The sequence below is a fragment of the Anomalospiza imberbis genome, chromosome 1, assembly GCF_031753505.1.
Source record: "Anomalospiza imberbis isolate Cuckoo-Finch-1a 21T00152 chromosome 1, ASM3175350v1, whole genome shotgun sequence".
NCBI lineage: Eukaryota > Metazoa > Chordata > Aves > Passeriformes > Viduidae > Anomalospiza > Anomalospiza imberbis.
The window spans coordinates 12,602,428-12,618,414 of record NC_089681.1 but is presented as its reverse complement, the minus strand read 5'-3'; positions in this window follow the sequence as shown (position 1 = coordinate 12,618,414).

The following is a 15,987-nucleotide window of genomic DNA, read 5'->3' as shown; positions in this document are numbered from 1 at the left end:
TCTCTCCAGTTGATAAATGGAGAGGTAAAACAGATGCTACAAAGTTACTCCACAAACTGGAAATAATTGTCGGGTTTCTTGTGCACAGCTCTCTAATTATTATTAGACCATACAAGCTCCAGCATCAGACAAGAACCGTGCATCTGACTGCAGTCAGGAGTATCCAGCCTCAGTTGACACAATGGAAAGAAGAAATTTCTTTGTTCAGAGAAACCACAGCAAATACAGGAGATAAGGAGATGTGTTTTACCCTTCTCCTGTGCGTTTCTATGTTAATTAACGACTCTGATTGCTGACTAAACAAAAACTGTCATAAGGCTGGGGTTTGCTCCAGGCCTCCACATGCACATCTCAGTGAGTTAGTCACTGCTCTGAGTTACTGGTTTATGGGTCAAGGCAAATATTCCAGCTTCACTCAGTGCAGTCACACTGCCCTTCTCGTGCAAATACAAGTACAGGCATGTCAAGTTTTCTGTTGTTACAATGTATACTCATTTTTCTTATACTTGTCAGTGACAGAATTTCTTACTACATGAAATTAACATTTTGAAAACAGTTCCTGTCTACCTTTATGACTCAATAAGAAATAAAAAGACACAGTACATGCCTTAACAGTTCATGTGACTGTTCTATGCACAACAAACTTGCTATGAATTTGATGAATCTGTCAGGAATTATTCTCATAGAGCCGAACCTACCTCAGAGCAGAAGAATGGACTAAACAACTTGCTTTCCACTTTTCTGTGTTAACAGATTTGTGAACAAGCAAGGAAGTGTACCTTACATAAAGCAAGTTTAGGCCCAGTGAGAATGATGCCATCTGACCTTTCACAGGCCACATAAAAGTAATTTATGCTCCCATTTGCCAGGATGTCATGGACCACAGCCTTAAATCATCATCAGGTACAAGATGGTCTATCAAAGTTCCTTTCCTCTTTATTGTAGGCATTTCAAATAAAGCTATGTTTATAGATGATCCAAAAATTTATCATAAAGAAATCAACAACCTACATATGTCCCACTAGAGAAGAAGTGAGTTTGTAGACAGCCAGCTGCCTACTGGCAGTTGAACGTTCACCTCACCACTCATAATCACAGGGGGAAAGTTCCGCATCCTGTGGGAAAGCTGCATACATGGTGCAAGAGAAGTTCTGGGTGGTCACTGGACTTATGAACAGGCAGGTCTCTGACAAATAAACAGCCAAACACTGTTGACTCATGTTCCCAGCCTCACACTTTTTTGGGGGTAAGGAATTCTTTTACTAAATCCACTTATTTAACTTCTCTGCTTAAAAACAACGAAGAAGTTAAAAGGTCACACAACCACCTCTGCTTCCTTCTAATCCTAGAGAACAGTTTTCCCCTGGATATATAAACATAAGGTAATGTTCTATTGGTGACTCTCACAACTGAGTTGTAATTGAGTTGTAAAATGCCACTGTGGACAAACAGAAAAATTAGAAAATCTAATAAATTATAACAATACACAATACTGAATGGGTTGTTTCCTAAATGGTCCAAGAGAAGGAAACATCTGCTATGGACACCATGACCTCTGACTGATACCAGCTTCACCTGTTATTAGAATTACTGGGCTGCCAAGTTACTGGATATTTCTGATGCAAAATTAGAGGCAAAAAATAGGATTTGCTAGGTTATGAAAAAGAAATGTTACATGTTCACCTTGCTCCTGGCAGGACACAATGCTCATCCCTGGCAAAGGGATAGGTAACTGCCAGTGACTTACTTAATCCCTCTTAAATGGTTGAATTTGGGCTAAAATGAGATTTAAATGATACCTAAGATTTATGCTCACTTTCTTCTTTGAAGGCATTTTTGCTACTGTATTTTGAGGAAGGCTGGATATCAAGTTATACCCTTTCTGTGCTGGGAACTGGTCAAAGACTTCTGTACTAGAATTCATCATAATTACTTGAATTTAAAACATATTTTAAAAATCCATTGTTTTTTGGTGTGTTATACATCTCTCTTCAGTGTAGCAAATGTTGGCTTTACAGGACATCAAACATTAAAAAACCCCAAAGGAAGACAAGGAAGACAAATTGTGATAAGGAAGACAAATTGCTAAAGGGTTTGGATTGTCTATTGTCCAGTGATTAAAAACATAAATTCAGTACTGTATTGATCATTATTCCTTCACTCTTGCCAAAATCTCTATTTAATTTTGCTCTGTATGTTCTGTTGCATCTACCACCGAGATGCAAACAGAAAAACTGCAGACACAAAGGGAATAAAACAAAACCCAAGAACTCAGCTATGCTGAGAGACAAACTGTTGCCTCAAACAATTAATAACAGAGAAAAAAACAAGTTCCTTGAAGTGTGCACAGTTTAAATCTTTTTTTCCTAATCCTCACTGAGCACAATATTAATGGTGATCCCCTGTAAGCAGGCAAGCAGCAGAGTCTTGGATGGCAAAGGAGTTATAAATGAACATCAAGTCAGCAACGTAAAGGTTGTATCTTCCCTAGAAAAAAAGATATATTTTTAACTTGATTTAGCTACCACAGTGTTTAACCCTAATGAAGACAAAGTAGTTTATAGCTTTCATAGAGGTTCATGGGTCAAAGTAAACCCTGTGGCTGCCCTAGGCTTTAATCAGATCTTCCAACATCTATCTAACCTATCTTCTAGAAGATTTTACCGCATTTTAATATACTATGTTCTCTGTCTTGATTAAAAAATGAAAAGGAAATCTTAAGGATGAAAATAACAGGAGGTATGTTGAGAATTCAAAAGAAACTTAGAGTGATGTGCCATGTTAGCTCTAACTTAAACAGTTTTCGGCAGCAACCAAAAACATCAGATGGAAATAAAGTCTGGTCTTTGAGTGGTTGCAACCTGGTATAAAGACTGAACAGCACCTTACCCCAGGATAATGATTGGATATTGATTGAACTTTGAGTTGGTTTCTCATTCAGCAAAAGAAAGTCACACAGATCCACATTAAGTTTGGATATTAGCTTTTTGTTTTCATGGCACTGCAGAGTTAGTAAGATAAGATGAAGAGTGGGAATTTAATCAGCCAGAAATCAGAGGAATTACGGTATTGACTCTGGAGTCACCATCAGCTCTTGGCTGGTTGCATCTCCAGAGCTTCTCAGACTTCACTTTTGTTGAGGGAAAATTAATTTCTATTGTTTCCCAGAAGAGAAAATTGTACACCATCTATGGAAGAGCTCTTTCTGTTGTAAAGAGCGGAGAGGCAAATGCCTCTACAGTGGGGCCACTACAAATTTAACTTCCCTTTCACTGTTTACATGCAAGGCACTCACTGCCTATAAATGTCACTGTGCTCCAATCGTCATCTTGCTCCCATGCAGAGTAAGCTATGGCACTGATGGGCTTTTAACTTGGATGTGTTAAAACTCTGGACAAACACACACCTTCTCTTTCCTTTTAGGACATGTCAAGTGTAGTACTGGGTCACAAAGGCAAAGGTGAATGTTGATATGCCGAACCCAAGAATGCTGAAGACTGATAATCAACAGATATATGGCACTATTTGCTCAGAGGGTTGAGGTTCTGACCACACTGGAAACACAGACTGAGAACTGCACTGAGAATTTCTCCCTCTAATTCTGAGAGAGACAATCTCCCCTTTTCTTTTATTTCTTGCATTATCTCTTTCATTTGCAGGCTTATCGTGAGCACATAATGCTCTTCACTTCATAATGTGGCTGTTGTGGCAGTACCACAGTTCACATTTTCTCTTCCACAAACTGCTTTTCACAATGATATTCTGGAGCTTCCTGTGCTCTGCCACCACTTCAGTAATGATCAATGCATGCTCACAGGTAAATGTGACAATACCTGTAAGAAATTTTTTATGCAGTGGCACTATATAATAAGACCAATTCTGTAGTGAAGGTGTTTGCATCTTATGGCATTTATTAAACACTAAGTATAAACACTCATTACCATTTGTAGAGTTCATAAGCTTCATTCATCAGTTAGCTTATTGATCATATACTTTCAAAGCTGGATAATATCCAATTCTTTGTCTAATCAAAATCTCTTCCTACCATGTAATTGTTGACTCTCAAGCATTATAATAGCTTAGACACCATATAGGGAAAAAAATGTAATGATCCATAACTGAATCATTAAGTTTAACCCATAAACACTGATGTTAATGACTACCAGGTTGCCATGTTCTTCTTTGAAGTACGATGACTGAAACTCACAAAAATCAGAAACCACTCTTATTTCATGGAATAACATGGAATACATTCCTATTCCATCCAATACAATTTGAGCATTTTAGTTTCCTCAATTACAAGTTCTGTTTCTTGGAAATTGTGATGTTCTCTTAATATAATAAGATGACTCTGCTTAATAAGGAGGAATTAATTTTCCTCTTCATTGGCTGGTTTGAGTCTTTGCAATTCCAGAGAGGTCATCTGAGTCCTTTATATCCTCTCGCTAAAATTGTGCAATATAATTGCTGGTACTAAATGCTCTGATACTTTTTAAAATGCTTAAGGCTACTTTGTCATGGATTGTGTATGTAATAATGCAGAGTAATCCTCTTTTCTAGATGCATGCACAGGGAGAATGAGACATTTATAAATTAGTAATGAATACACCGTTGTTCAAAGAAAATAGCAATATAAGAGAACAGTATTCCAGATATTTCTGAACTAAAATATTACACACCTAGGAAAAGTTACAATTAGATATTGATACAGTGTTAAAAATAGAATTGAAAATAAACCTGGCTAATCACACATCTCTCTGATAGATCTCTCTGAAGCCTTATTTAAATGAGTTAAGAGACAGTTTCAGAGGAAGAACAAATGCAACTAATTTAAGCCTCATAGATCTGGGCCTTTTGTCAACTCTTGGCTTCTCACATTTCCTTACATGAGGCTCAAAAAAAGGCTCTGCATGTGTGAAGGAGTCCAGCATGTGTAAGCTATTAGAACTATGACACAATTTTGCCTCCTGTTTGCAGGGCAGCAATTCCTGCAAAGGAAATTAGATACCCCAGGACTTTGAGTGGGGGTATCAAGAGGTATGGATCCATGCCTGAATGCAAGCATGGAGGACTTCTTTTTGACTTGGTCCTTACACATCTTACACATGGTGTTTTCCATTTCAGCCAAGGTACATGGCACTCATGCAACCAAAGTGATCTCCAGATGACCACCAGCAAGCTGGCAAACAGGTGAATCCACAGAAGAAATGCCATGTGTTGTTCCGCAGGCATTTTGTAGGAAAATCACTGTCTCCAGAACAACCCACGTAGGAGTAACAGATGCTGTAGCGCAAAGGCAGACCCTGGTGAGACTATTAAGTCAGTGGTTTCCTTGTGCTGCATTCATTCCAAGTTCATACTTTTTTTTTTTTCTTTTATTTCAGACAGACTACATTGACCTTTCACAAGAGAATGAAAAACAATCTTTTATTTACTGGCTAAAGTAGATTGGGAGCAAATGCTTTTGACTGAGATAAGTATTTCATTATAATGCCTCTGTAGTGTAGACTTTCTCTAATTCATTGGTCTACTAAACTTTTTCTTTTACAGAAAGAAGACATAATTCATTATAGTTTGTCCTAAGATGATCTTCTGTTTAAAGTTATTTACCTCCCAGGCAAAAGCAAACTGCCCTAATTAAACAAAGTTATTGAAAAGTCTTAATGGTCTTTTTCAGAACCATTGAAGAACTGGAAAAAATTCTGTGCTGGATTACCCTCTTCTGCTCTGCCACATGAAGAGTTCATAAAGTATCCAATACATGTAGGTCTCATTCTAATAATCCTTGGCTAATCTGTGAATTTATGTTGCTTCTTCATTTCTCAGGAGGGAAGTCATTCCAAAACTTCTGGAACGTCTCAGTGCTGTCCACCTGTGACTCCCGACTGTTCCATGTCAGCTGTGCTCAGAAAACACACCAGAGAGCAAGAGATCTGCTCTGAATGTCTACCATACAGGGTTAGTTTGAAAAATGCCTCGTAAGTTGATCAAAAGCACAAGAACATTAAGAGCAATTTGTTCTTTTGAACAAAAATAAGCTTATGAGCATTTTTGCTTTGATGGTTTCCAATAGGCGGAAAATAAAGTCCTGCCCCGAGTCCCTCTCCTTATGCAGTTTGTTTATACACAGGGCCTCAGTGAGACAATAGAGCAAGATCTGGTTGGTGGCCAAGCACTGTAACATGAACTGATGGAAAAGAGAGATTGGACCTGATGTATGCCAGTATTCACAAAAGCAAGTGCCCTGTTGGCAGCACAGCAGAAAGGGATGCTGTGTATTTGCAATTTAAGTATGGGAATGGGTGAAGACAGGCAGACATGAGCTACCCTGCCCCTGACCCAAGTTGGTCAGATGGAAACCAAACCCAGCCTAGAAGCTTTATAGAAGACTTCCATGGAGTCTGTTCTCTGGGCAGTGTATCCTGCCTCTTGAGCTTTCTACCTCACATGCAGCTCCAGCTACACAACACTCACATGAGGGCAGGAGCTCAGGTTTGCCTTCAGACACATCCACTGCCAGCAAGCAAGAAAATGAGTAGATATGATTTTATGTGTATGTGTGTGTTTATATATATATATGTTTTATGTCATGTGGTAGTCAGGGAGTAGGAACATATATCTGGAAGAGACTGCTGAGGTCAGACACTTTCATTGCAAGCATCAGAATCATCACTGTAAAAATATACACCTTCCTCTTTTTAACTCATTTCCTGAGCTGAAAGCTCTTCCAGAGACTATCTGCTCAAATTGTAAGAACTTCTTTCCATTCCATATTTAAGTAGATGCATGGGTCATTTACATCCTATTGCTTGTAAAGAACATTTTCATTCTTGTGGGTTGGCATTCAGTTAATTAGGTTTGCGAATTTCTTCCAATATCTAATTCAAGGATGAGAAATCTTCCTGCCCTATTGCAAATAAAAATAATAAACTGAAAGTTAGAGCCTACTTTAAAGTGTTAGCAGATTTATCCTAAATTCAGATAAAATAGTTTGGAGATGGTGAAGAAACCATGGGCAGTGTCAGACAGTGTAAGAGCCACCAACAGTCAACTCATAGCTGCATTTTTGTAATGGCCATATGCAAAAAAATAATTAGAAATATGGTAAATAATCAGCTATGTCATTATTTTGAAATATCCCACTGGGGAAACCAAACCAAAACAAAACCAAAGTCAAAAAAGCAGAGAACAGATGTATTTGAAAATAAAATTGTCTGAACCTGCTGACTGAGTGTATACTCTGCTTTGCCATACACAAAAGATGACTTCTCAGAAAAAGAGATTGTACACAGTGAGAGATGGCACAGAAGCTTGAAAGTAATAATCTGGAGGAAAGAAGAGGGAGTCGGTAAACTGACTGTGATAGTATGTGGCCAAAAAGACAGGAATGTGACAAAGGGACTGCAGAACTTGATACATCCAAAAGTACTCTGATTTCATCACTGAGCAGATGCCCTTCTCATAGCTTACCAGGCTCAAGCTGGGGATATACTAGGATTCAGTGAGAAAAATATTTTCTAAATCAATAGCAATACTTTTTGTCATGTATGTGTTTCTTAGGAAGTCTCACTACAAACACAGTCAAGGTCCAACCCTTATGAAGCCTGATATAAGCCAGTCCTTTCATGAAATGTCTGCAGAACTTATTATTTCTTTTGTCTGGCTCTGAGTTTGTCTCTCAGTAATTGGAGTTTGTTTTAAAACAAAAGTTATTTAGTTATTTATCTAAATTTCTGTTGTGATTATAGTCTGACCTTCCCATTATTTCTACACCCTCTGGAGCAATTAGTGGTGAAATTTCCTCCTGCTTTATAAATCAATAAATTATTTAGACATGATATCACTTTGAACTGCCAGCATGTGACAATCAGAAGCATAATAGTCCACAAGAAAGCAGAATACTCCTTTACATGCATGCCTTTCTAACAAGCAAGAGTAAAATCACATGATTTCTATCAAACGTAATAGTCTGAGTAAAAGTCATCTCTTCTTCAACTAGCTGAAGAGGCATAGTGTGCATTGCCCTGTAACATGCTTCTGAGCACTGACAGAGGAGAACTTGCCTTCCACCAGGGATTCCAGGCCTTTGGACAGAGTAACTTGACTATGACTAAAATGATTGCAAAATCTTTATACAGAATCCCATAAAGCAGATAATGTACCCTCTCCTGCATTTACAACAGCAATTAATGCCAATAAGAATAAACTAATTGTTAACATCTGTGTTGAGAGCAGTAAAGCTGCATTTGCTCTTCCACAGTTTCAGAGGAGAAAGCTCTACTTCCGTTTCAGTTGCAACACAATGCTACACAAAACAAGATTGTTCACTACTGCTTTTTATTACTCTATCTTAACAGACCTTTATCAAGTATTAAAATAGGCTTTATATCTTCATCTCAGTTATGTATATCTGTCCTCACCAAAATGATAGGTCAGGTCAAAAAATTGTCTTTAGCGGTGACCCAGGGATTAATGATTTCCAATCACTGCCTGGAAGACCATACTGTTAGCAAAGCTCACTAAGTTGGTGGGCAGTGATCTATTTCTCATTTTCCACAATGGCAAATTTCATAAGTGTGATGTTCATTGATGTGATCACCTGAGCAGTGTCACCTCTCCAATCTCTATTTCCCTCTAGGGATGCTTCAAAGAGCTCAAAGGTGCCAGCTTGTCGCACACTGTGACTGCTCTCTGCTTAGGACAATGGCAGAACAGTACAAAAAAGAAGGATCTGGCTTGGAGGAGGACTAGACATTTTCCTTAAATCTGTAAGGTATATCCCATTCTGCTTGGAAAAGCTCCAAAAGGTGTCCTTGCAGTTAGGAGAAGGTACTTAAGTGGTTTGTGACTGTCATTTCCAAAATGAATCCACACTGGGAGAGTGCAAAGAAACTCATGAATGGAGACATCAGGCAGTGTGCACTGCAGATGCACCACAGGAGTTTCAGCTTCTGTTTGCTTCACAGAACAATGCCAGCATCCAGCACTTCCAGTTGGATCCTCCTCAGTTTCTAAAGAACAGAGTAGCCACCCTGTTAAATTAACCTTTTTTTTCTTTTCCATGGCAAGCAAAAGCATCTCCACCAAATCTTTCTTCATGTTTATAAAACTACATCAGCATTAATTTGTGGGCAGCATATCAGGTTGTCTGCAACAGCAAATTATTTCTAACCACTCTTCTAAAACACCTCTACAGAGGAGACATGTAAAGGATAGAACTCAGTCAATTTTTAACTGTTTTAGTGTTTTAGGACACAATGGGTGCAAACAGTAGTAAGACTTTGATTTTTCTCTGTACTAGCATTTGCCTGATTTAAGCACCACAGGAATTATAAACAATGAAATGGTTCTCTTTTTCCAGTGAGATGCAGCAATGCCAGTTCTAAGACACCTACAGCATCCCTACCTAATGACAGTGCAGGTTTCCAGAAACTGTGATTCCCAGCAGCAACCACAACTTCACTACCAGCCATGAGCTTCTCTTGTGCCCTTCCACGTCTAAGCCCTGAGAACTGTCTGCTTTTTTGTTCCATTTGCTTGATTATTGCAGCTGCTGAACCATATGGCAAAAATGTAATAAAGCAATAGAGTTTAAGTATGAAACCAGAAAACTGTGTTTACCCTAACTGTAGACCAGAAATGCTAAATTCTAGTCTAAAAGTTGATTTGTCTTCCCTTCATTACCACTTTTTGGTGCTTTCTGTCAGAGAACTGTATTCAATGTTTTTAAAGTCCTTTATAAAACACTGCACTAAAAACCAGGGACATGTATTTTTGACTTGGGATTGCCTGACATTACAAACAGGCTCTTTTTATAGGGCTCCACAGCTGGAGGCTCATCACATTCCCAGAAATACTAATTTCACCCTTATCATAGTCAAAGATTATAAGCAAGCTTTTTGTTTGGTTTTGTACTAACCTGAACCCAAATCTCCCAAGTACCACAGTAAAAGAAAAAAATAGTCATAGCATATGCTGACTGACATTATGAGCTTCCTCATTTATTACAAGCTCATTTCTTCCAATAATTAATAATTAATAATTATTATTATTATTAATAATAATAATAATAATAATAATAATAATAATAAAAGCTAGGTGCCTTATGTTCTTGGCCTTGTTGTGAATCTAGTTAGGGCCAGCCATTTATCAGCCAGTACAGTGAAAACTTCCTGTATTTTTGTTGCACCTGAAGTTTCATGGGATGTCATTTCCTTTTTCTCTACAGTTCCCCGACCCACACAGCTGGCCATCCACCAAATCTGGCCATCCTGCCAGGACCTTTGAACATGACTGAAAGCTTGTTAAGAGCTAAACTAACAAAATTATCTGAATGGTGCTTGCAACCAAAGCCAGATGGGACAGACCAGTCCATGGAGTAAGAGTGCTTCTATGAACCCTTGGTTCTACAAAAGTCTTCCAGGAATATGTGGAAAATACATCTCTTTGGATGACTGAAGCAGGCACATAACGCCTCATGCTGGTTTGTGTGTGTGCCAGTCAGGACGAGCTTTGCTGTATCAGAAAGTCTACTGGGAACTGACCTTGGCAAGGTGATGTGGAGGATCAAACATACAGAAGTCTGATGATGGTCACAAATAAAGCCTGTCCCCACAATGTTGTTTCATCTATTGCACATGTGAAGAAGCTTTTACAGCTGAGCTCTTTTGATGGAAAGGGCAAGCAGAGATTATCTAGTGTGGCTTTCTCAATCTGTGTGGCTGGCCTCCCAGGGAAAAGCTCTGATCTTTTCCTAGTACAGCATGTGTGTGTAACTCTGGGGCAAATAAGAAATGGAATGTGTGTCATTTATTTGTTTAGTTCTTTGCAGACCCCCAACACCCTGTGCTGGCCACTCAGTGCTGAATGCTTATTATTCAAAGGATGGATCCTCGCTAGGGATAATCCCAGCCCTGAAGAAGTCGATGGGAATCTTCCCCTTGACTTGAGGATGCTTTGGATAGAGACACAATCTTCCACACTTCACGTTCCCATTGAACTCAGCAGGGTGTCTGGATGTGCAAGGAAGGAGCTGAGCTGCTGGTCCTTCAGTTACTCAGGGTCAATATTAACCACCAAAGTAAATACAAGCAATGGGCTTTCCCACACTTAGTAATTAAATATGCTTCCTCTATTCTCTGCCACTTTTTACATTAAAGGTTCTCCATTGTTTTGGTTTACCATTAATGATCATATCTGGGAAGCATGTTTAGAAGAGAGCACCATAATCCCAAATTACGAGCATGATGTTAGAAAGTATTTTTTAAATATGGCAATGGGAAGTCAGAGTTTAATGAGTGGGTTTTACATTGTTTCTATAATAAACAAATTAAGTTCATCCTGATCATATGTTAAAATACTAGTTTAATCACACAAGATAACTCATCGTTTTCTGCCATCTAGTGACAAAAAATGCAGCTAAGCCAGTTTATAGAACTTCTAAGTAAGTCATTTTATTCAGTCACACTTAGGCAATAATATACAGCTATCAGCATGGGTTTTTCTGGCAGTTCCAGACCACTCTGTGTGATTTGAATGGGGGACAAGGCATAGACCTTGTGTTTTGTTCTTTCATGTATCACCATTTTGATAAATGCTTTTAGCCTGTCATCATGTACATAATGACTAAGTCAGTCCTTCAAGGCAGAAAGAACATCCCTAGTGTAGAAATCTACTTGCCATCCATGTCTTCAAAGAAATTCACCTGACACATCATCTGGGGAGATTCTGTCTCTCTGACAAGGAGCATTAAAATCTTCCTTCCACCATTGACAGGCTATACACAAGCACACACAGTACTATTATGCAGTTATGGTATTAAGACAATCACTGGCCACCAGGGACAATCAAATAAATAGTTGCTATATTTAGCACAAAGACTGTATATTTCTCTTTCTTTCCTTTTACTGAAATTTAAGTAATGCTTCACTGATGTCAGTAAAACCATTAATATATCTAAAATTTAATTATATGTTTAAGATGCTTTAGTCGAGCAAGCCATTCACCTCCTATTCCATAAAATCTTCATTTTGAAGCTATGATATGAGTTGAGAATTTTCCTAATCCTTGCCTAACTAGTGCCTTATACAAATATAAGAATGAATTTTCTGGATTCTTCTATTTAGGCACCAGTATAGACACGAGAAACACATTTCTTGTCTTTTAATACCATCTGAGTTACAAGAGTCATTCTATAAGATTTAAATAGGTTGCCTGGTTTTTCCCTAAACAAGAAGCCTCATTCAGATCCCATTAAAGTATTTTTTAAAAATCAGCAAATTTCAATACACATTGGATCAGACCCAAGATAAGCCCACGAAGAAATGGTGGTGACATTCAGCCTCTGTACTGAATAATCCTCGCCAGTTGGGGAAAGAAAATTACCTCTGCTTCTTTTTCCAGACAATGTCAAAATCATCAGATAAGGCGAGCCAGAATGACAACACACATTAACATATCACCTCTATCTTTACATTAAACACTGCAGCCTTATTAGCAACAGCTGGCTATCTCATTATACTCATCAGAGCAAGTTTACAGACTAGAATTAACAAATCAAAGCCATTATTTTTGCATTGTTTCCAGTGAATTATGGTATTGTTTTCTTCTCTAATAATGGGGAAGTGCCACAGTGTCTCATTACCTTTGTGTAAGGCATGGGCATTACTAATGAAGACCACTGTTCACTTGGGAATGTTCTCTTACAGGTATTTGATTCCAGATGATGTGTATATGTGATTCTCCTGAACTGTGACATCAGTATGGTTATTGAATAGTAACATACCCCAACACAGAAATTTTACCATCATGTTAATGATGTGATTTCAAAGATTATCTATGCCAAAACACTGCACTTTTAATTTCAAATAAAAAGAAAAGAGTTCACATAAAAATTATGTGATAATAGCAAGCATTTGTTAAGGCAATCAAAGCTCTATGAAAACTATATTTTTAACTAGGGTCAATAGAAAGTAATGAGAAGCCTTAATAAATATAATAAATAAAACAAATGAATAAAATACTGAGGCACCAGCTGCATTTTATAACCATCTCATAGAAATAATAACAAGTCCATGACTGTGTCTTCTCTAAACAAATGAATGATGTAACATTTTTGTTTAACTTTGCATTTTCTTCATTGTCTTTAAGTCTCTTCAGGTACATCACTTTGCATTTATGCATGCAAAGAATGCGATCTCTTATCTCTGAAGTAAAAGTTAAATAGAAAAACTAAGCCCAGTATTGTTTTTTGGTGTTTCCATCAAGGCAGGGTCTTGCTGGAACAAAGCCAGATGAGTGTCCTGGTCCCCTCATACTCCACTGACACAGGCACAGAGAGTTCTTTGAGAGATTGGTCTCTGAGATGAATAAGAAAATATTGACCGTAAGGGAAAAGAGATATTTTCAGACATCACCATACACTCTTATTTTTTAAATATTCTTTTTCCACTTTGAGATGTTTTCCCACAAACTCTTTTTATATTTTATGAATAAATAGACCACACAGAGAAACCTTAGATGAAATCTGAAACAGAAGCTCAGAAAATAAGAAAATGTGATCCTCAGTCATTCATGTTTCATCAGTGATTAGTGTAATGCAGCCTCTCTGACTTTGAATGTCATGGATCAAACCCTAGAAGGACAGGACAAATCTATAGAACAATTACCAGTTCTTTTTTTTTTTTTTTTTTTTTTGGTTTTGGGGAATTTTGTTTAGTTTTGTTTGATTGGGAGAGGAAGGGGAAGGTTGTTGTTACTTTAAGGGGGCTTTGCTGTGGGTTTTCTGGTTTGCTTTTTCATGTTTTTTTTCAGTTTGGATTTTATGGTGGGGTAATATTTGTAACAGCAAATAATTTTTACATTTCCAGTAAACCATACGAGTGTAAAGCATTTTCTTCAATGAGTCTAAACAGACTTAAGTATGTATATGCACAGAAATTTTAGAAACCTTAAAAGTCTGATTTCTCTATTTTCACAATGAATAATTTAGAGCAGTAGTACTGGTGTCTAACAATAGTTCAAGAAAGAGTGGCCTCAAAACTAAGTCTACTAGCCTGTAGTAGTGGGATCCTCCTGACTATATCCAGGCACCTGTGTATGAACAGGTCACCCTACTCTTCACTGCTGTCAGTGCAGAGCCAGACAGTGAAGTCAGTGGTGGTTTTGGAGCAATCACCTTATCCTAAATTAGTTTTCAATATTTGATGGACATGAATCACAGCCAGAACTCTGTCAGCTCAGCTGACTGAATCTGCACTCACTGCAGATCTACAGATCTTACAGGGCTGCAATACCCACATCAAAGACACCTAAACTTAAAGATATCTCTGCCTGATTCCTGACTTGTGATGATTTCTGAAGATTTGTGATATTCTTTTTCATTCTCAACTGACAAGATTATGTGTTATATGTATGCTAAAATGCCATTTACTGCAGCCATTTGTCAAGTTCTCAGGGGTAGGAGTCTGAGGACTTCACACAGAAGACGTTCTGGTTAAAGACGCTGTTTTAGAGATGCAACATAAAATAAAGGTGCTTATATGAAAAGGACTGAAACCTCCTCCAGTTCCTAGAACAGGTATTTAAAATAGTTATGCCTTTTTATGTCCTCATTAAAAAACATAAAATTTTATTTAGACTCTAAGTATATACATCTATCTTGAAGCCACCTTGTGGCATGAATCTCTCTAGTCGTCTTTCTAAATTATACATTAATTAACCAGGTTTGATTCCTAGAAAAAATAAGTTATTGTCAAATCACTGGGTAAATGTAGAGACTAAATTTAATTCCTGAACCACATGCACACACAGCCGTTCTGTGCATGTGTTGACCTATTTGCAGAGGGTGTGATCAAGAGTTTGTCTGGCTCAATAGCTCCTGTATCAAAGCCCTAGAGAGGAAATGCTGTGACGACAGCAATGCAAAATGCATCTGTCAGTTGTAATTACACTGCTATTTATTTACTCAAGGTAGACACTTGTACCTTTAGAAACAGATTGAGACAACTGTCTGATTTTAAACAAGTCATGAGAGACATGATTATAGCCATAAGGCTGCACAAAGTATGGATGTAGATGTACTTAAGGCTCTGTCCCAGTTTTTGATAGTATCACACTTAGGAGGGCTTTAATGCAGTGAATGGGCAGTTACCCACACAGATAAAAAGATCATTTTAACTCTTCTTTGGAATAAGTTCAGTTGGTGAAAATGTGAGATACAATTACAGGTTTCATTAAAAAGTAGTCTTATAATAAAAATCATGCTACATTTTCTTCAGACTACCAGGAGCAACATTAGTCTTATGTTCCAGTTCAGCTCATGAAGCCACTTCCCTCAGTGACCCGGATGCAGCTTCTGGAAACACAAAGATACAACTTGGCCCAGGTTTGCTCACTTGCAGAACTGAGCTACAGAATCTGAGTCACCATGGCCTGGAGACACGTGCACAGAGTTGCTGTGGATCAGGTGGTATGTGGTAACTTGTCCATGTGCCTGTGTGTCCTCCTGGCCTACTTAGAAGGATTTAAATAGTATTTGGGCTTTATTATTAGTTGCCATTATATATATATGACTTTATTTATATATTGTGGATAATATATACATTATTAAATGCATGGCAAAGTTATGAGTTAGGAGGGCCATGGTTTCAGAGTCAGAGTTGATTTTCAGGCCAGTAATAGTATTGTATGCTGGTTTACAAGCTTCTCACCTCTTTTCTGCTTCTTCCTTCTCGTGCCAGATTAAGGATATTAATTTACTAAAGTACAAAATAATCATTATCCACCATGAAGTGACCATTCTGCAGACAGAGACACAAAGGGCATTCCTACTTCCCTTTTGCATGAGCATTTAATCCAATTTGCAGTCTAGCTGTAAGTTATGGGAATCAGTGATAAGAGTTATGTTCCCAGAGCCCACAGAGCATCTCTGTGCAGCAGTGAGCTAAAGCTTGCCTTTACAGGGAAATATTTCCGACTTTTATTCAC